We start from the raw sequence: 21,063 nt of genomic DNA on the forward strand, positions 1-21,063 counted from the left end.
AACATAAAATTACAAGACATACATAAAAAGGGCAAAATCTAAACCCAACCAAATCTAGTGTGAAGAGACTCGAACAAGCATCAGAAACAGATTCAATTATAGGCCAAAATGTTGGAATTATTAGACCAGGAATTTATTTTTTTCAGTGCTGGGGATCAAACCAGGGCCTTGCACATGCCAGGGAAGTGGTTTACCTCTGAGCTGCACCCCAGGACCCAAACCAGGAATTAAAAAAAATGTGGGACACACAAAAATCTTGTGACATTTGTATAATGGAGATACTAAAAGAACAAAGAAAGGATCAGAAGCAATGTCTGAGGCAATAATGACTGGGAATTTTATCAAATTAATACTAGACACTAAAGTGCAGACCTAGGAAGCTCAGAAAACATCAAAGAGGATAAATGCAAAACCCCAAATTAAAACAAACTACACATAATCATATCATATTAAAACTTCATGGTCCAAGGGAAAATGTTGAAAACACTTTACCTATAGAAAAAGAATGGTAAGGATAAATGTAGATTATCTTCAGAAACTGTGCAAGAGTAGAGTAGAGTAGAATGTGGGGGAAGATGGAGAGAGAGACAGAGACGGAGAGACAAAGAAATAGACCAACCCCTAACCTAGAATTCTATATTCTCCAAAACTGTTGTTCAAAAATGAAGTGGGTATGGTGGTGCAAACCTGTAACCCCAGCTACTTGGGAGGCTGAGGCAGGAGGATCTTAAGTTCAAGCCTAGCCTGGGCAACTTAGCAAGAATCTGTCTCAAAATAAATAAATAAAAATAAATAAAAAAGGGCTGGGGAAGTAGCTTAATGGTAGAGGGCTTACCTAGCATGTTTGAGGCCCTGGGTTAAACTCCCAGTAATAAGCAGTCACTCACACACACACATGCACACACACACACAGGTGTAACACACCAAAAAAATAAGCAGAAATAAAGACTTTCTCATAAAAATAAAAATTGAGGGAATTTGTGCCACTAGACCTGCCTTACCAGAAATATTGAAAGAAGTTCTTCAGGAAGAAAGAAAATGATAGGTAAAAAACATAAAAGAAGAACATTGGAGAATAAATAAAGGTAAAATAAAAACTTACTCTTCTTACTAATTGATCTAATAACTAACAGTTTGTTAAAGATAATAATGTATTTGATTTTATATATATGTATATACTTATGTGGGCTTCTACATTAAAAAAATGAATGACAACAATGATACAGGCATGAGAAGGAGGAATTAGAAAGATTTCATTATTTGAAGGTACTCATACTATCTGTGTAGTGGCATTGTTTAAGAGTGAACATGAATTAGTTTTTTGGGTTTTTTTTTGGTACTGGTACTGGGGATTGCACTTAGGACCTTGCGCTTTCGAGGCAGGCGCCAGAACCACTGAGCTAAATCCCCAGTCTGAACATGAATTAGTTTTAAGTGTACTTCACAAACTATAAAGCACCACTATAAAAATTAAGAGAAGTATAACTGGTATATTAATAAAGAAGAGAGAATAGAATCATTAAAATGCTCATTTAGGCCAATGTGGTGGTGCATGCTTATAATCCTAGCATTTTGAGAGGTCGAGGCAGGAGGGTTGCAAATTTGAGCCCAACATGGGCAATTGAGTGACTAGCGAGACCCTGTCTCAAAATATAAAAAAAAGCTGGGGATGTAGGTCAGTACCCAGTGTGAAGACTGTGGGTTCAGTCCTCAGTATTGCACAAACAAAAGCAAAACACCTCCAAAACTCAGGTAAAATCACAAAAGGCAGGGGAGGGCAAAAATAGGGATGAAGAATAAGGGCAACAAATAGAAAACCTTAACCTGGCTGTATCATAATTCCTTCAATTGTGAATGGTCTAAATCAATTAAAAACAGGTGATAGGGCCGAGGATTTAGCTCAGTGGTTCTGCCACCTGCCTCGAAAGCACAAGGTCTGGAGTTCAATCCTGGAACCAACAAAACAAAACAAAACAAAAATCGTGATAAAAGTGAATTGAAAAACAAAACCCAACTATATGGTCTATAAGAAATCTACTTCACATATAAAATTAAATATAAATTAAATGAAAAGGGATGAAGGAAAAAAATATCATGCTAACACTAATCAAAGCAGAAGTAGCTGAATTAATTTCAGAGTAGATTACAAAGAGAAGGAAGTTACCAAAGATTAAAAAGGGCATTACAGCTGGGTATCTTCCCAAAAGAATTAAAAGAATCATACCACAGAGATATATGTGCACCCATGTTTATAGCGGCACAGATTGTAATAGTTCGATCCCTGGTACCAAAAAAGAAAAAGAAAAAAAAGGACATTACATAATGATAAGGAAATCAACACTCCAAGAAGACGTGGAAATCCTTAAGGTACATATGCCTAACAACAGAGTATCAAAATATATGAGGTAAAAGCTAATAGACTTGTAAGGAGAGACACATGAATCCACTTTTATAGTTGGAGGCTTCACCAGTCTTTCAGAAATGGACAGATCCAGCAGGCAAAAAATCAGTAAAGACATAATTTAATTCAATAATCTCATTAATTAACTGGATATAATTGACATCTATAAGCTACTTCATCCAAAAACAACAGAATTCACATTCTTCTCAGGCTCACTTGGAACATTCACCAAGACAGATGACATTCTGGGCAAAACACACCATAACAAATTTAAAAGAATAGTATTCAGTGTCTACTGTCAGACCACAAAGGAATTCAACTAGAAACCAGTAACAGAAAGATAACTGGAAATTCCTCAAATATGTAGAGATTAAACAACACACTTCCAAAGCACACTTGGATCAAAGAAAAAATTTCAATAGAAATTTAAAATATTTTGAACTAAATGGAAGTGAAATTACTACCACATAACTTATGGGATGCAGCAAAAGCAGTGCATAGAGGGAAATTATAACACTGAATGCATGTTCTTAGGAAAGAAGAAAGACTTAATAATAATTTAAGCTTCCATTTAGGTAGCTAGAAAAAGAGAAAATTAAATTCCAAGTAAGCAGAACAAACACTCAATGAAATTGAATACAGGATATCAGAGAAAATCAACAAAACCAAAAACTGGTTCTTTGAAAATATCAATAAAATTGATGAGCCTCTGAAATGGGATAAGGAAAAAGATGGCACAAATTACTAACAGCAGAAATATAAGAAGGTTCATCATTACATATCCCATTGACATTAAGCGGGTGATAAAAGAATATGATAAACAACAGCTCTGTGCTCATAAATGTGATAACCTAGATGCAGTGGACCAGTCATTATTATTTGCAATACTAGGAATTGAACTCAGGGCCTTTGTGCTGGACTACATCTCCTACCCTTTTACATTTTTTAATTTTTGAGACAGGGTTACACTAAGGTCCTTAAATTGTCCAGTGTGGGCTTGAACTTGTTATCCTCCTGCCTCAGGCTCCAGAGTCTTAGATTTATAGGTACGAGTGACTATGCCTAGGTTGGAGGCACATGCCTGTAATCCCAGCTACATGGGAGGCTGAGACCAGTCTGGGCTGGTGATGTAGCTCTGTGAAGCTCTGGGCTTAGTCCCAAGGTTCCCCCACCCCACCCCAAGGAAAGGTATTAGGTCCAGATGGGTTTACCGATGAATTCTACCAAACATTTAAGGAAGACATACTGCCAGTTCTCTATAATAACTTCCAGAAAATAGAAGCAGAGGGAATACTTTCTAACTCATTCTCTCTTGGAATAATGAACCTGAATGCAAAAAATCAACAAAATATTAGCAAAATTGAATCCAAAAATATAAAAATATAATTATGTACCATCACTATTTTCCCTGGGTATAGAAGGCTGATTCAACATTCAGAAAATCAGTAAATATAATTTGTCACATCAACATGCTAAGGAATAAAAATCACATGGTCAGATCAATGGATCTAGAAAAGATATTTGACAAAATCTGACACACATTTATGATGAAAATCTTTCAGTTCATGAGCATAATGATTAGGTGTTTATGCTGTGCGCATGAGATGTGGCTCCCTCAAACCTTGATATGATGTCAGTGTATTACCCATCTGACATGAACTTAGAAAAAAAAATCTCAATAAACCAGGAACAGAGGGGAAGGAGCTTCTTTATACAGAAACTACAGCTGACATCACACTGAACCCAAGAAACTCAAAGCTTTTTCTCTAAGATCAGGAACTATGAAACCCTCTTTACCACTCCTTTGCAAAGTGGAACTAGAAGTCCTAGCTAATGCAAAAGTCAAGAGAAGGAAATAAAAGGCAAGAAGACTGTGAAGGAAGCTGGGTGTAGTAGTGTAATCTTGGAAACTGAGGCAGGAGGATTGCAAGTGTGAGCCTAGCCTAGGCAGTTTAGCCACTTTGTGAGAATTTGTCTCAAAATAAAATATAAAAAAAGAGCTGGGGCCGTAATTCAGTGCAGAGGCTCTGGAATGGCATGATGATGCCTGTAATCCTAGCTACGTGGGAGACTGAGACAGGAAGATCGTGAGTTCAAGCCTAGCCTAGGCAATTTAGTGAGACTGTGTCTCAAAAAATAGTATAACAAGGGCTGAGGAAGTAACTCAGTGGGAAGTGCTTGTCTAGTATGAGCAAGGCCCTGGGTTCAATCCCTAGTACCCTACCCCCAAATTGTCCTTCATAAATGACATAGTCTATGTAGAAAATCTGAGAAAATTGATAAAAACTCTAATAACTAAGCAAGTATATCAAGGTTGCAGAGTACAAATTAATATACATTAATTAAGATGACAATTACATTATTCATCTAGCAATGAGCAAATGGAATTTGGAATTAAAAGCACATCACAATTTACATTAGTACTCACTAACAATGAAGGTGTTAGGTATATGACTAACAAGTTACATATAAGATCTATATGAGTAAACTATAAAACTCTGATGAAGGGCTGGATAGAAAGACTCAATATTGTCAAGATGTCAGTTTTCCCTAACTTAAATCTCTAAAGTTAGTGTAATCCCATCCAGAACCTAATGAGTTACTTTGGAATATTGACAGACTAATTGTGAAGACCTGAATAGCTAAAACAATATTGCAGAACAGTCTGACCTCAAAATGTACCATAAAGCTACAATAATAAATACAGGATGGTATTGGCAAGTAAATCAATAGAACAAACTGGAGAACTCAGAAATAGTCTCCCATAAATATTGTCAACTCCTCTTTGACAAAAGAGCAAAAACAATACATGGAGAATGTAGTCGTTTCAAGAAATGGCGCTGGAACAACCGCCATCTACATACAAACAAAGTTTACTACTTTTGTATTTGGATTGTTCTTGGCTTCCTAGGACCTTGAGATGCAACATTAGGTTATTGGAGACCATTTTATTCTTTTTAAGTGTGCATTTACAGGTATATAACCTTCTTTTTTAGAAATGCTTTCATTTTGTCCTGTAGGTTTTGGTATGTTATACTTTCAGTGTAATTTGATTCTAGGATCTTTCTAATTTTTCTGAGGTCCATTGATCATTTAATAATGTATTATTTAATCTCTTTGTGTTAGAATAGTTTCTGTGACTTCTTTTGCTGTTGATTTGTAGCTTTATACTACATACTATTGAGTCAATAGTATGCAGGGGATTATTTAAATTCTTTTGTGTTTATTTAAGAATACTTTATGGCCTAAGATATGGTATATTTTGGAAAAAGTTCAATGTGCTGTTGAGAAAAATGTGTATTCTGTCATTGTTGGATAAAACACTCTGTAGAAATGTTAAAGCCTTTTGTTCAGTGGTGTGGTTTTACTCTGATACTTCTTTTTTGATTTTTTTTATTTTGTTGACTTTTCTATTTGTGAGAGTGGGGTATTGAAGTCCACCACTGTGATTGTATTGGTGTCTGTCTGTCCTTTTATGTCCAGTAGTTTTTGTTGTATGAAGTAAGGTGTGCCAATATTAACTGCATATATATTTACAATTGTTAACTCTTCCTGTTGAATTGTTCTCTTTACCAGTATGCAGTAGCCATCTTTATTTCTTCTGATCAGTTTTGGCTTGAAGTCTGATGTGTTTGAGAATAAGATAGCTATTCTTGCTTGCTTTGGGGCTCCAGTTGCATGGAATAGTAGAAGGAAAGAAACAAAAATGAGAGCAGAAATTAATTGAGACAAAAAAGAAATACAGAGGATGAGTGAACCAAAGAATTTGTTCTTTGAGCCAGGCATGGTGTTATATACCTGTAATTCCAGCATTTAGGAGGCAGAGGCAGGTGGATCACCACAACTTTGAGGCCAACCTGAACTGCATAGGGAGACCTTTTCTCAAACAAATGAACAAACAATGAAGAGTTGGTTGTTCAGAAGGATACGAAAGATTGATAAATCCCTAGCCAAGCTTAACAAAAGTAGAAAAGAACCCATGTCAATGCAATTAAAAATGGAAAAGGATAAATCACAATGGACACTGCTGAAATCCAGGGATTATAAGAAACTATTTTGAAAATTTATATTCCAATAAATTAGAGAACCTAGAAAAAATAAATAAATTCGCATGACATAAAATAAATAAATGACACATGAATTACCAAAATTGAGCCAACAATAAAATTCCTGAGTAGACCAATGACAGACAATGAAATCAAGGCACTAATAAAAACCCTATCAACTAAGAAAAGCCAAGGACCTGATAGAGTCACTGCAGAATTTTACCAGAACTTCAGAGAAAGTCTAATGCCAATACTTCTCAAACTCTTCCATGAAATTGAAAGGGAAGGAGCACTGCCAAACTCATTCATGGAAGGTAATATTATCCTGATACCAAAACTGGACAAGGATTTAACAAAAAAAGAAAAGTACAGGTCATTCTCCTTAATGAACATAGGTGTAAAAATCCCCAACAAGATACTTCCAAACAGAATGCAACAAATCATTATAAAGATCATACATCATGACCAAGTAGGCTTTAGCCCAGAGGTGCAAGGATGGTTCAACACACAGAGATCAATAATGGTAATATATCACATAAATAGAAGCAAGGATAAAAATTACATGATCATCTCAATAGATCAGAAAAAACCTATGATAAAATCCAACATGAGCAAGGATTTTCTGAATAGAACCCCAGTTGCACAAGAAATAGCAGGAAGAGCTGGGCGTGTTGGTGCACAGCTGTAATCCCAGCACTTGGGAGGATGAGGCAGGAGGATTGCTGTGAGTTTGAGGCCAGTCTAGGCTACATAGTTCAAGGCCAGCCTGAACTACTTAGTGAGACCCTGTCTCAAAAAACAAACAAAAGCAACAAGAAATAGCACAAAGAACCAAAAAATGGGATTGCATCAAATTTAAAAGCTTCTGCTGGCACCTATCGAAGGCCTTTGGATAGACCCTTTGTAGAGAAACTCTTTTTTGTTGTTGTTTTGTTTTGTTTTGGTACTGGGGATTGAACTCCAGTCCTTGCGCCTGCACAGCAGGCGGCAAAACCACTGAGCTAAATCTCCGGCCCCTGTAGAGTAACTCTTGACTGCTGATCACAACTATGACCCTCTTCAGCCAGAAGTAGCCAGACTGGTCTTCACCTTTTGCCGCCTCCCTGCAGTTAGGGTACTTCTTCAGAGGGGGGAATATTGCAGATAGGTAAGTTAATTAGATATCTTGTAGGCAGTTAGACAGGGCCTCCCTTAAGGTGCCAGCCCTCCAGGAGCCAACATGGAGAACCACTGAGGGACATTCACTGGTTAGCATTATAAAAAGGAAAATAAGTACTACTTGCCCTAGAGATAGATAGCAGTGATTGATATTCTAAATGGGAAATTCCTTGTATGTGATTTGTCTTCCCATTTGATCTCCATTTAATCAATATTACCTGGGTGACTGTACTTGTAATCTTATTGGTTGGTCATGATTTTGTCATGCCTCATGCCCACCTTGTAAGTTTCCATTGGGTCTTATAGTTTTGTCCCACTTTGTACCCACCTCACCACATGGCTTTGCTGTATTAAACATCTTTGAAATGTGGGCAACCCACTTTCCGGTCCCCCTTCTGTTTCTCTTTGGCAAAAGCTTTCCTTCTCCCAATAAATTTTTCCTACTCTTAAAAAAAAATAATTAAAAGCTTCTGCTCAGCAAAGGAAACAACCAATAGAGTGAAGAGACAACATACAGAACAGGAAAACCTTTTTACTAGGACTAACATCTAGAGTATATAAAGAACTCAAAAATATCAGGTCCCCCAGTACAAAAGACCCAATCAAAACATGGACAATAGAAGTGAATTTTCTTCTCAAAAGAACAAATACAAATGGCCAATAGATGCATAAAAAAATGTTGAGCATTTCATCATTAGAGAAATGAAAATCAAAACCACAGAGATTCCATCTTCCTTTAGTAAGAATAGCTGTCATCAAGGATTCAAAAAACAAAAAGTACAGATGAGGTTGTGGGGGAAAAAGAACATCCTACGTTGATGGTAGGAATGTATACTTGTACAGCCACTATGGAAATCAGTATGGAGATTCTTCACAAAATCACGGATATATTCTAGTAAAAAAAACTTCACCCACAACGTAGTAAAAACAGAAGAAAAAAAAAAGCCTAAACAGACCTTACACCTGTCACAAAAATTAACCCCAAATGGATCATAGTCCTGTGTGTAAAATTCAAAACTCTTAGAAAATGACAAAGAAGAAAACCTAGATGACCTTGGATATGTATACGACCTTTTAGATACAACACTGAAGTCAGCATCTACGAAGGAAACAATAAGTTACACTTCATCAAAATGAAAAAACTAATGTTCTATGAAAGACAATGTCAAAGCCTAATGCAAGTCACAGGCTGGCAGAAAGTATTTACAAAAGACGTATTTGATAAAGGACTGTTATCCAAAATACACAAAGGAGGGCTGGGGATTTAGCTCAGTGGTTCCTTCACCTGCCTTGCAAGCACAAGGTCCCGAGTTCGATTCCTGGTACCAAAAAAAAAAAAAAACCCCAAAAAACAAAGGACTCTTAAAATCAACAATGGGAAAGAAACAACCCCATTAAAAATGGGCAAGAAAGGGCTAGGTATCCAGCTCATTGGTAGAGCACTTTTCTACCATTCATGAGACGCTGGATTTGAGTGATCTCTAGCACTGCAAAAATAATAAAAAATTTAAAAATAGTTAACTGAATAAAAACAAATGAGGGGCTGGGGATATGGCTAGTGATAGAGTGTGTGCTTAGCACATGTAAGGTACTTCTTAGGTTCAATTCCCAGCACCCCCCCCCCCGCTCCAAAAAAGAAGAAGGGTGGGGGACACCTGAATGGATACTCAGTCATAAAAGGCCAGGTCAGCACATCCTATAATCCGAGCTAGTTGGGAGGCTGAGGCAGAAGGATTGCAAATTCAAGGCTAGTGTGAGCAACTTAGTGAGATTTTAGTTCAAGATAATAAAAGGGTTGGGAATGTAGCTCAGTTCAAAGTATAGCATACCCCTCCACACACACACACGCCTTGCACGGTAGTGTATGTCTAGTCCCAGCTATTTGTAGGAGGCTGAGGTAGGAGGATCACTCAGGCCATTCTGGACAGCAAAGCAAAACCCTGTCTTGAAAAAAAAAAAGAGAGAGATGGCAAGTGAGCATGTGGAAACATACATGATATCATATGTCATCGGAGAATATCAAATTGAAAAGAAAGGTAACCCTGTACAACTATTAAAATGGTCAAAATACAAAGTGTTGATCAATGTTTGCAGGGATGTGGAGCTACAGGAACTCATTTATTGTTGGTGAGAATGCAAAATGGTATAGCCGTTTTGGAAGTTTGATAGTTTCTTTTTTTTTTTTTTTGGTACCAGGGATCAAACTTGGGTCCTTGTGCTTGCGAGGCAGGTGGCGGAACCACTGAGCTAAATCCCCAGCCCTACAGTTTCTTAGAGAAGTCAGTATCCTCTTAGCTATTCGATTTCGTACAGAGCTATGACCTTACTCTACAGTGTGCAAATATGATAGTTTTTAAAATTTAAATTGTTTTCACGGGGCTGGAGATTGAACACTGGGCCTTGCACATGCTAGGAAAGTGTTCTACCCCTGAGCCACACCTTCACGCTCATTTTTTTTTAATCTTAGAGGCAAAGTATTCAGTGATGCAGTGTTATATGTAGCAAGATTGTTAAAAATAATAACAGTATCTCGGCCACTTTCCTTAGCAATTTCCACCTTTATTTGCTTCCTAAAGGTAAGTCCCCTTCTGGGTACGGTGCACACTGGGTTTCTTAGTCTCCCTCCACCCCTCCCCTCCACTTCACAGTCACCCCAGATTCCCCATGCAGTTGCTAAACAGTAAACAGAGCAGCTGTCTTATCCTGGTTTTATATACACACACGTTCCTCCACTGTCCTAGTCTCTGCCAAGTTTTCTACAATGTCCCCTGGGCTTTTCCTGTCATGACAGTGCCCCACAGTTGCCCCTGAAGAGAGATTGGATTCATTCTCTCTGACTCACTTGCTCTCTCCCTCTCTCTCATATCCCTAGACTTTTTGTTGTTGTTGTTGTTGTTGTTGTTGTTGGGTTTTTTTGGTACCGGTGATAGAACTTTTTTTTTTTTTTGAGACCAGGTCTTGCTAACACTCATGATGATCCTCCTGCCTCAGGCTCCCAGAGTTCTGTGAATACAGATGTGCACCACCACACATGGTTTCTTTTTTCATTTGATGTTGCCTCCTATTGGGTGTCATGAAGCAGCCTTTATGCTCCTTTCTGCTGAGAGGTGGCTTTGCATGAACTACTAACCCTCCCCAGCTGCCTCACCACCGTGTCCACTCAAGTCTGCTTGCCACCCAGAAATCAGACATGTTAGCCTGCAAGTCACTGCAGGCCATGTGCATGCTGGCTTTGGACATTTGAAACTACTGCCCTCTACCATGTACCAGAATGATGCTAACTGACCTCTTGGAAAATTTAACTATATTATGGCCCTATTTGAAGTTGACTTTCCGACTTTATTTTGTTCTTGATATATTGCATGTGTATTAGTCTACACCCCTGTTGGTTCTCAGTTCTCAGTAAGCAAGGATGTCTGCTTGTGTGAGGTAATGGACTTGGCATAGGATGGAGAGAAAATTTCCAGAATGGGATAAGAGGAAGGCAGATGCATGGGGCTAAGCTAGGTGGTAAAAGACCCAGAAGGCCAAGGTTGAGGCATTTATATCGATCAGGCAGCACTTACTACTTTGTCTTCTTGGATATTCCCAACTCTGTCCTTAAAGCGACTCCTTCTATCATGTTGGACAGCCAGGGGACATTGCCCTGCCCTAGAAAGAATCTTGATGATATCACCTGGTGTCTGAGTCTGTTTTATGCTGCTGTGACAGAATACCTGAGGCTGAACAATTTATAAAGGACTGGGGTTTATTTCTTACAGAGGCTGGGATGTCTGAGGTGACGGCCCTGTATCTGGCAAGGATCTCCAGAGGGTGAGACGGCACACACATGAATGAGAGAAGGAAAGGGACCAGGACTTAATCTCAATTGTCAGGCACCGTCCTGTGATAACTAAGCCATTGCCCCATAATGGCATTAACCGGTTACAGACATTCCTTGTTTAATGACCTACTTGTTTAATGATTGCTGGGACTTACGACCTGCCACTTGGACTTACAACCTGTCTTTAAAAAAATTTTTTTTTTCAATTTTATTATTATTTTTTTGAGACAAGGTCTCACTATGTATTCCAGGCTGGCCCTGAACTCACTATGTAGCCCAGGCAGGCCTCCAACTCATTGTGACCCTCCTGCCTCAGCCTTCCAAGTGCTGGGATTATAAGTATGCCTCACTACACCTAGCCTGTCTTTTTTTTTTGTACAGTCTGTACATCTTGTTTATAGAGCTTCAATGTCTTTTTTTGTGCATTATACCTTGTTTATACAGTACTGTAAATTTTGCTAATTGTACTGTATGGTACTGTAGTTTTATGTTCTGTTATACATTAACAGGCCATTTAAGAGTTATGCAAATAAAAGCAAAATTAAAAAAAATAAAAGTCAAGTCATCAGGTTTGAGTTTTCCTTGACTATTTTTTTGTTCTGAATATTGTAACGTACATACCATATACAGTTTCTCATTTAGAGAGCTGACAATTCAGTTCATGACTTAATTGCAGGACCATGACTCAATCTTAAATGAGGAGCGTCTATATGACCTCTTAAAAATTCTGCCTCTCAGCACCGCTGCATTGGGGGTTAAGTTTCTACCACCTGAACTTTGGAGGATGCATTCACACCATAGGCCTGGACAATGGAAGGGAGAAACCCTATGATAAGTGGCAAGTTGGTCAGTCTGGGAGTAGGACACTAAAGTTTGTTTTTTTTTGGTACCGGGGATTGAACTCAGGTCCTTGCGCTTGTGAGGCAGGTGGCTGAACCACTGAGCTAAATCCCCGGCCCAAGGACACTAAAGCTTTCGTGTGTAGGCAAGAGGGATATTTTAGGGAAAAGACCCTTATAATGTAAAATCTGTGGGTCGGGTATTTGGGGGATTAGGGGCACCTTTAGAGGTTGACGCTGTCCCTTTGGAAAGCTTGAGCTGGTAAGGGGAGGAACCTTGCAAGATAACTACCTGGCTATGGTCATTCTGATGTTGCACGTTTAGTTCGGGGGGTAAAAAAACCCTTAAAAGTCCACAGGCAACTTAAGTGAATGAGGCGTAGAGTCCCTGCTCTCAGCACCTAGAACAGTGCTGGCTTACCATAGGCACTCAAAAAAAATTTCAATGAATAAATAAAGGAGCGATTTCTATTTGGCTTGAACCTCTTATTTCCATTTGGTAATAGACTCTGCTCAGCCAGTTTGCTGCATTTTCAAGAGAAAGTAGATATTGGGAGCTGTATGTGCAGTTTCCCAAGTTTTAAATGTTGGCTCAAATTGATCTAAAGCACTGTGAGCTCTAAGGACTTTGCAGCTCCTAACTTTTACGGCTTTGATCTCTAGCAGAAACACAAGGTTTTAGGAGAACATTATCCTTTACCTGTCAAGCTACACAAAGGCTCTGAGAGCAGCTTTAGATGGGGAGGCTCACAGGAGGAGGCAAATCTAGGATTTTGACAGCCTGAGTTGTGCTTTTGGCTGGTTCCTACCATGGCTTCCTGGGTGAGTCAACTTCTGCCTGTAAAAAGGCTCCAGTGGCAGGTGGAGTGGGAAGGCAAGCTGAGGTGGGCACAGTGATACTGTGGAGGAGCATGGGCTTTGGAGTGCAGACATTCAGCAGGTGCACGCCCATCTGATCATTCTGCGTGTGCTGCACCTTTGATGGGAGATAAGGGCTGCTGCCCTGGATACCCTGGGTGCCCCCACCCTGTGCCCTCCAGGGCTCCCCACAGTCTAGCCCTGAAGGAGCCACACCTGCCCATTGCCAGGGCTCCAGGGCTCTGCTCTCCCAACAGGGTTGACATCCATCTCCGTGCTCAGTACCCACGCTGCAGTGCTGGACATGTACTTTGAACTCAGTCCTGGATAAAACTGAGTTTGAATCCTGGCTCCACTTCTTACTTGTCTGAATATTCCTTGACAAATTACTTCGGCTCAGAAGCTTAACTTTCTTCATCCATAAAAATGGGGATAATGCTACTAATATTTGAGGGGTCATTGTGAAGTGTAACTGAGATGAGCCTACTATTATTTCCCACACTGTAAGCAGGACAACAGCACCCCAGCCGCTCCTTTCTTACCTTGTCTTCAACAAAGGCTTAGAAAAATAGTTACCAGAGAACGAGAGGCTGGAGGTTGCATGGTGACCTGGCCCCCTGGGTCCCAAAAGTTAGTGCTGCCCAGTTGACTGCTAAGGAGCCACCTAGGGCACTTGTGAGATAGAGATGTCTTGAGAAATTCTAATCCAGCAGATTTGGGTGGGGCCCAGGAGTCATTAATTTTACCTAGTGCCCTTCCATGATCCTGATTAGCAGTTGAACCCGGGGGCCATCCTGTTCTGTCAGGAACAGAGGTGTGCTTATGTGCTCTTGTCTCCCCCCATTACTCAGTGCAGGTGGCACTGTCCTTCCCACAGGAGCTCAGGGACTGATAGCCTGGGCCAGAGTATTGCTAAGCCAGTTGGAGTGGAGGTTCCCTTGCCTTTTCCCCTAGACCTTGTCCTACCCCCCAGGTGGGCTTTGGTCTCCCCTAAGGCTGATTGCAAAGGATGGGGCAGACTAAGTCTGAACTCCTTGTCGGACTTCGGGGTTACCCAGACATGGTTTGGATTGGGTTTCCTGCCCAGGAAGAGGAAATCCGCTCTAGGAAGATTAGCTTGTTTCTGAGAGTCTTCTCTGTCACATCCTCCCAGGGCCTGGACCCAGTTGGCTGACCTTGTCCGGGCCACCTGTCAACAGGGCTTCCTGTGTCCTGAGCAGGTCTCCAGCACACTCTCTTGCCCTCTTGGTGTCAGGTGCTCTGACTTGCTGCAGCTGTGATGAGCATCTCTGTGCCTGGCAGCTGTTCTCAGAGCCTCCCGGTTACACATGGCGGGGCCTGCCTTGGACGTAAACTCCAGTACTCCATCTTGAAAGGTCAGGACATGGAAGATGAAATGGGGAGATAGGGCTGAGGGACAAGGTAAGAAAGGGATGTAGAGAAAGAGAAAGTTGAAACAAGTTGGGGAAAAGAGGAAGTGGTGGACACTGAGGAAGAGAGAGGTGAAGAAGAAAGTACATAAAGCAAGAGCAGTTAAAATCTGGAAGGTGAGGCTGGGCAGCAGCTCAGGGGTAAAGCGTTTGCCTTGTATACACAAGGTCCTTCCTGGTTGTGTTCCATGGTGTGAGTGTGCAGAGGATCATTCTGGCCATTATTTCGGGAGGAGTGATGTCTGTGACCACTCTCCTTTTTGGTTAAACAAGTTCCTCAGTGGGAGCTCCTGGCTGGACAAGGTGCAGTGACTCAACAAAGGCAACAAGGTAGCACAGTTTTGGGTTTGTAGTCCTGGCTGATGTTTCCCAGCAGTGAGATCTTGGTGGATTGCAGGGTGTGTACAGTGACTCACCTGAGTGTGAGCCCTACCTGGTTTACAACCTCAGCCTTGTACCTTTACACCTGTCACCACCTATTTCATGACCACACCCTATGGTCTTGACAGTCTTCAGTTGTGCCTCCTTCACCAGCAGGCCAGGACTTCCACTCATTGCCCTCTTCCCTCCAGCTGCCTCCTCCCTCCTCAGGGTTTGTGTTTCCTGGGAGCTGTGACTTCTCTGGGATCAGGTGTCAAATCCTCTGTGGCTCTTGTACAAAGGCTTTTTCCTGTCTGCAACTCGAATGACTGGCCTGTAAAATGAACCTCAGGCTCAGGGCTAACTTCTTGCTGTGTGAAGCAGTGAATTAATATCTTTAGGGAACTTGTTGCTTGTTACATGGAAGATACCAAAGTCAGCTTCCATTTTTTGCTCTCCCCTACTGCCACCTGCACTCCTGATAACTAAACCTTATATATTTCCCTTGTACCGTTTGCCACACGGTTAAGCCCTTTATTACCAAAGGCTTGATAGACCTCAATTCCCTAATCCACTGGCCTCTTAATAGTCTCCATTCTACCCATCTCTGCAACATTCCACACTGCTGATCATCTACCTCTTTTATTTTAATAAATTTTATTTTATCCCATCTCCCCCCTCAAACCCCCACCTCTCCCTGTACTTCTTTCCTTTTGAAAGCATAAAAATAATATATACTTTTTTTTTGTATTTGGGCTTGAACTCAGGGCCTTTGTATAAGAAGAGAAAATCCAGCCTGGCACAGTGGCTCATGCTTGTCATCCCAGCTACATGGGAGATGGAGGGATCAGGGTCACAAGTCGGAGGCCAGTCTGAGCAACTGAGTGAAACTGTCTCAAAATAAAATAAAAAAGGGCTGAGAATGTAGCTTAGTGGTAGAGCGCCCGGGTTCAACCCTCTGTACCACACACACACAAAGGTCTGAACTCTAGACTTGAATTTAAGTGAAATAAAAAAACCATTGATCCTTTCACTTATCTTATATAATCATGATATGTGTCTCAAATCCAGCCTCCTTTCTGGATCCCCTTCTCTAGGTGTTGTCCAAATTCATGTGTTTTAATAACTCTTTCCTAACATGCTCAAGTCTGTGAGTTCCACTCTCAGCACTGCAGCAACAACAACAACAACACATAGTTTGCAACCCACTAAGCTGATTTCCACTGATACATTGTGATCCTTAATTTGGAAGGTGCTGTCTGGCTGTGCAGCTCTATTTGATGTTTCTCTCAGTTCCATTCAGCCCAGTTTTCAGCTGAAAAAACCCAGCTCAGTGAACGTAGGAATTTGTCCAAGTCCCTCCTAAGTGGCAAATCCAGAGTGGAGCACAGGCCTGTGCACCCAAGCCCACCTGATGAGTCAGGTCCCTTCTTCTGCCACTTGGTCTGGGGCCAGTAATCGAGGATCATTAATGTGTCCTGTTTCTCTGTACGCCAGGATACTTTGCCAAGGTGACAGCTAAAGCTGCCTTCTACTATCAAGTGGTCTCCAGCCTGAAGCTGAGGGGCAGTGAGCGTCTAATGTTCCCCTGCCCAGTGCTGAGGGAGTGCAGGGGTGAAGCTGCTGCACAAGGCCCAAGATGAGATGGTGAAGCGATGTCCCCACTGCCTACTGCCAATGAAGGTGTGAGATGTCACACCTCCTTCCCTTCCCTGTGGGCCTCCTAGCCAGAAACTGGGGGGAATGGTTCCCCACCCCACCCCCTTAATAATGGATCTTCCAACCTCATAGACTAGAGGTCTTGATTTTATAAAGAAGGCAGTGAATAGAAATTTAAGGGGAAAATGGGTCAGAAAAAGGAAGGAAATAAAGCTGGAGAAAGATAGAGAAAGAAGGATGAAGTGGGGAGAGAAAAGAGGTCAGGAAAAGCAAGACTGCAGATCGAAGAGAACTAGAGAAGTCTGCCAAGGCCTCTGGTGTCTTTGAAATCCAGAGCTATCTAAAAGCTGCTGGAAGGCACTGGTCGTGATTATGGGTTTAATGGGGAAAAGTAGGCACCTAAAAGGATTGTCCAGTCGCAGTTTAAGTCACGGGCATTGGGAAGGTAGAGAAAGGGCCTCTGTGCCCTCATGTTAGAAATGTCTGTAGAGATGAAGGGAAGCCAGCTGATACCCTGCCAGTGTGGCCTGTGTCCCTCTTCATGCCCACCAATGGGTCTGGGATGGAACAATAATGCGGTAGCACATAATGACGCATCACAAGCGAATGAGCAGAGGCCAAGTGGCAAAGGCCATTGTTGTGTTACATTTGTTTTTGAAATCTGTTTTGTTGGAAACTAACAAGCAGAACTGGGTTGAAGTGACCTTAGCAAGTCCCCCACATGACTGCAAGGCACAGATTTTATTTATATATGTATGTGTGTATATGCATATATATATATATTTTTAAAAAATCTATAATTGTGATATACATATAAAATGGTGCTTGTTTCTTGTTGATTTCTGTAACATCCCGGGAAAGGATGACATGGAACTAAAACAGAAAGTGGTTCACCACTCACTCACTAAATGTGGTAGCATGGGTGAGTGACAGAACCAGGGTGAGATAAGAACCTAGGTCTGATTTCTAGATCCAGAGATACATCTGCCTTGAATCCCTGGGTTAGCATCTTCCCCACAAAGAATGCCTTGCCAGGTACAAATAAAAATATCACATCAAGCAGCCTTCTTAGTTCAACTCTGTTCTAATCATTCCATTATTATATGTCACTGATTACTTTCTAGTTTGTATGGTATTAACTTACATCTGTTGCTACTTTTGTAAAAGACTAAAATTTTTATTAATCTAGTGTTTTCATTCAGTGATAAACTCCTTGAAGTTAGGGAGCCAGATTTTCTATTTTCTTTTAATTGGTAGATAAAATTGTATTTATTTATTTATTGGGATTAATGTGATATTTTGAAATATATTTACATTATGGAATGACTAAATGTAGTAATTAACACATGCATTACCTCTCATAGTTAATTGTTTTTGTTTTGAGTACATTAAATATTCATTCCCTTAGCATTCTTCAAGAATACAATATACTAGGCTATAGAGGCAGCTTGATGGTGGAGCACTTGCCTGGCATGCATGAGGCCCTGGGTTCAATTCTCAACATCGGATAAAAAACAGATCCTCCCACCTCAATATGTTATTACGTATTAACTATAGTTACCATGTTGTCAAATCTTCCATTTGGGCCATGGTGGTGCATGCCTGTAATCCCAGCACTCTGGGAGGCTGAGCCAGGACGATCAAGAGTTAGAGCCCAGCCTGGGCAACTCAGTGACTTAGCAAGACCCTGTCTCAAAATAAAAATATAGAAAGTGCTCGGGATGCAGCTCAGTGTGAAGGCCCTGGATTCAGTCCTGAGTAATATACAACAAAAAAAAACAAAAACCCTTCTATTTTGTTTTTAGCTCTTCTATGCTCAATCCCCAAATCGACCCCCTCCACATAAAAAAAGCCCTCATGAGGGCCGGGGATTTAGCTCAGTGGTTTCACTGCCTGCTGCACAAGTGCAAGGACAAAGCCCTCATGTACATATGCAGCCTTATGAAGAATTCACCATGGGGTTTAAGAGATATAGAACCAATGTATCAGCTAGCCATTTGGTAGTTCTGCCTAGAGACAACTCCAGGATCGACTCTTCCGAGAATAAATTAACGTCTGGTGAACAAATAGAAGGAGCAATGGTCACCATGCTGTTGTCACCCAGAGAAATGACAACAGCACAAGGGATTCTCACTGCCAATACACCTCTGCTCCAACCCCTCCATCTTGGATGGGAGGCATGCTGTGGATAAATCCCCAGTCAACAACTGGCTTTTGCTGAGATTGGTCTGGGGGAGAAATTTGCCCTGTCCTTGGGTTTGGCTTCTGTAATTTCTGGCCTTTCTCACACTTTCCTGCCCTGTTTTCAGAATGTTCCCATTGCCCCACCATACTGTCATGGGGGAGAGAGTCCTGAAGACCCTTGTTTCACATTACCCAGGCCCAGGACTGTTATCTGCAGAGAGATAGGGTTTGAATAGGTCTGCCTCTCAAATTGTCCTGCATCTGGATTGATAGGAGTTGGTGGGAGGAGAGAGGAGCTGGAAACCAAGCTGTATGGAGTCCGCCAAGAATTCCCACCCTCTCCTGTGAGGAGCCCTAGACCAGTGGTAAGTGGGAGAGCTGCCATTGCAACCCCATCCATTTTTTTGTCTTTTTCCATTTGCATAGATTTGAGCCAGTTAAGCATCAATACTCTTCTGATAAATCCGACTGTAACCCAATTAGTCTCTCTCTTTTTTAACCTGTAAATGCTACACTGGTTCAGTATGGTACACCTATAGATACATCCCTGAAGAATTGTATTCAGTTATTTTTTAGGGGCTGAAATATGTTAAATGTATTAAGGATGCTTTATTATTTAAAGGAACCCATGATAGATCTGCTACTAATAAGAAGTTTTGAGTTAGAGAGATTTTGTGTGTGCGTGTGTGTGTGTGTGTGTGTGTGTGTGTGTGTGTGTGTCTTTGCAGTACTGGAGATTGAACCTAGAGCCTTCACACTGAGCTACATTTCCAGTTCCTTTTTTTTTTGAGGCAGGGTCTCACTATGGAGTTCAGGCTGGCCTTGAACTCACTATATAGTCTATGCTAGCTTTGAATTCGTGGTGATCCTCCTGCCTCAGCCTCCCAAGTGCTGGGATTACAGGTGTGTGCCACCATGGCTGGCAACCTTTTTATTTTTATTTATTTATTTCCTACTGGGGATCAAACTCGGGACCTTGTGCTTGCAAGGCAGCCAGTGGCACCGCTGAGCTAAATTCCCTGCCCTACTTTTTTATTTTTTGAGATAGAGTCTTGTTAAGTTACCCAAACTGGGCTCAAATTTGTGAATCTCCTGCCTCAGCCTCCTGAATAGCTGGGATTATGAGTGTGTGCCACCACATCTAGTGGTTCCTTATATTTATAAGCATAGTATATAAATAAATTTAATTTTAGAATAGTTTTATAGTTACAAAGTATTCCAAAGATATTACAAAAGGGTTACTTTTCTTTTCATTATTAAAGTGTTATGTTAGTGAACCAGTATAAATACATTTTATTTAACTAAAGTCCATACTTAATTTTTTTGGTAGTGCTGAGGGTAGAACTCAGGATCTCTCGTATGTATGCTAGGCATGTGCTCTGCCACTGAGCTACATCCCCAGTCCTAAACTTTGATTTCCTTTTTCTGTCCCAAGATCCCATTTATGTCACATTACATTTAATCATCATGTATCTTAGGCTCCTCTTGCCTGTGACAATGTTCAGTGTTTGTTTGATAGCTTCACTTTTGTCATATATATGGCAACCTTTTTCACATAGCTGTCTTGAGCATCTTTCTGGGTTATGAATATGGCTCTTTTTTCCCTTCTGTTTTTAAAAAATTTTTGTTGTTGTTATTGTTGTTCTGGGATGGAACGCAGGCAGGGCCTTGTGCATGTTAGGCAAGCACTGTACCACTGACCACACCCTGCAGTGCAGCCCCTTCTGTACTTTTAAATCACCGTAATGATCTGTTGAGTGGCTGTACCCCATCATTATGCTAAGAGCCCCAGACTAGAAGTGGCACAGGGTCTGCTTCCTGCTCACATGGAGCTTTGACAGCATCAGAGGGCAGGAGCACTGATGTCAGTGGCCTGGCAGAGCACAGGGAAAAGGAGCCGAGTAGTGTGTAGAGCAAAGCCCTTGTCATTGCTGCCCTTCCCCTCACTCCACATACGGTTCTGTGTATGAAGGTTTACATGTGTGGTTGAGATGCTTTCCCATGAAAGGGCCAGGCTTGTCCTGGGAGGCCCTACAGAAGCACAAACCATTGACAGTGCGGCTGGCGGCTTTGGCAAGCTGAGCATCACCATCCATGGATATTTTCAGTGGTGCTTGGTGGCGGCTGGTCTGGAGTGCTTGAGTAGAGGGTCACCTTTAACTTGTGAGAGAAATTTCTGAGGGCTAGTTGTAACTGGAAGAGATCAGCAGTGAGTCAGCACCAGGACCCACACTGTGTGGCCGGATGGCACCTTTTACCACCTCTTCTCTTCTTCTGCAGCCTGGGCCCTTGGCATGGGAGGGGG

The 21,063-nt window shown here is 41.3% G+C and overlaps 1 protein-coding gene and 1 non-coding gene across 3 annotated transcripts in view; both read left to right on the forward strand.

Annotated features, from left to right (window-relative positions):
* Positions 1-21,063, forward strand: part of B4galnt3 (beta-1,4-N-acetyl-galactosaminyltransferase 3) — a 99,570-nt gene that overhangs the window by 25,571 nt on the left and 52,936 nt on the right. The gene's annotated exons all lie outside the window — the stretch shown is intronic.
* Positions 3,955-4,056, forward strand: LOC147830207 (small nucleolar RNA U13). The gene has a single exon (XR_015441926.1). It is a non-coding gene; the product is annotated as a small nucleolar RNA U13 (small nucleolar RNA).

The sequence above is a fragment of the Heterocephalus glaber genome, unplaced genomic scaffold (genome assembly GCF_053883595.1).
Source record: "Heterocephalus glaber isolate CG9 unplaced genomic scaffold, H.glaber_assembly_v1.0 deba00000281, whole genome shotgun sequence".
Taxonomy (NCBI): Eukaryota; Metazoa; Chordata; class Mammalia; order Rodentia; family Bathyergidae; genus Heterocephalus; species Heterocephalus glaber.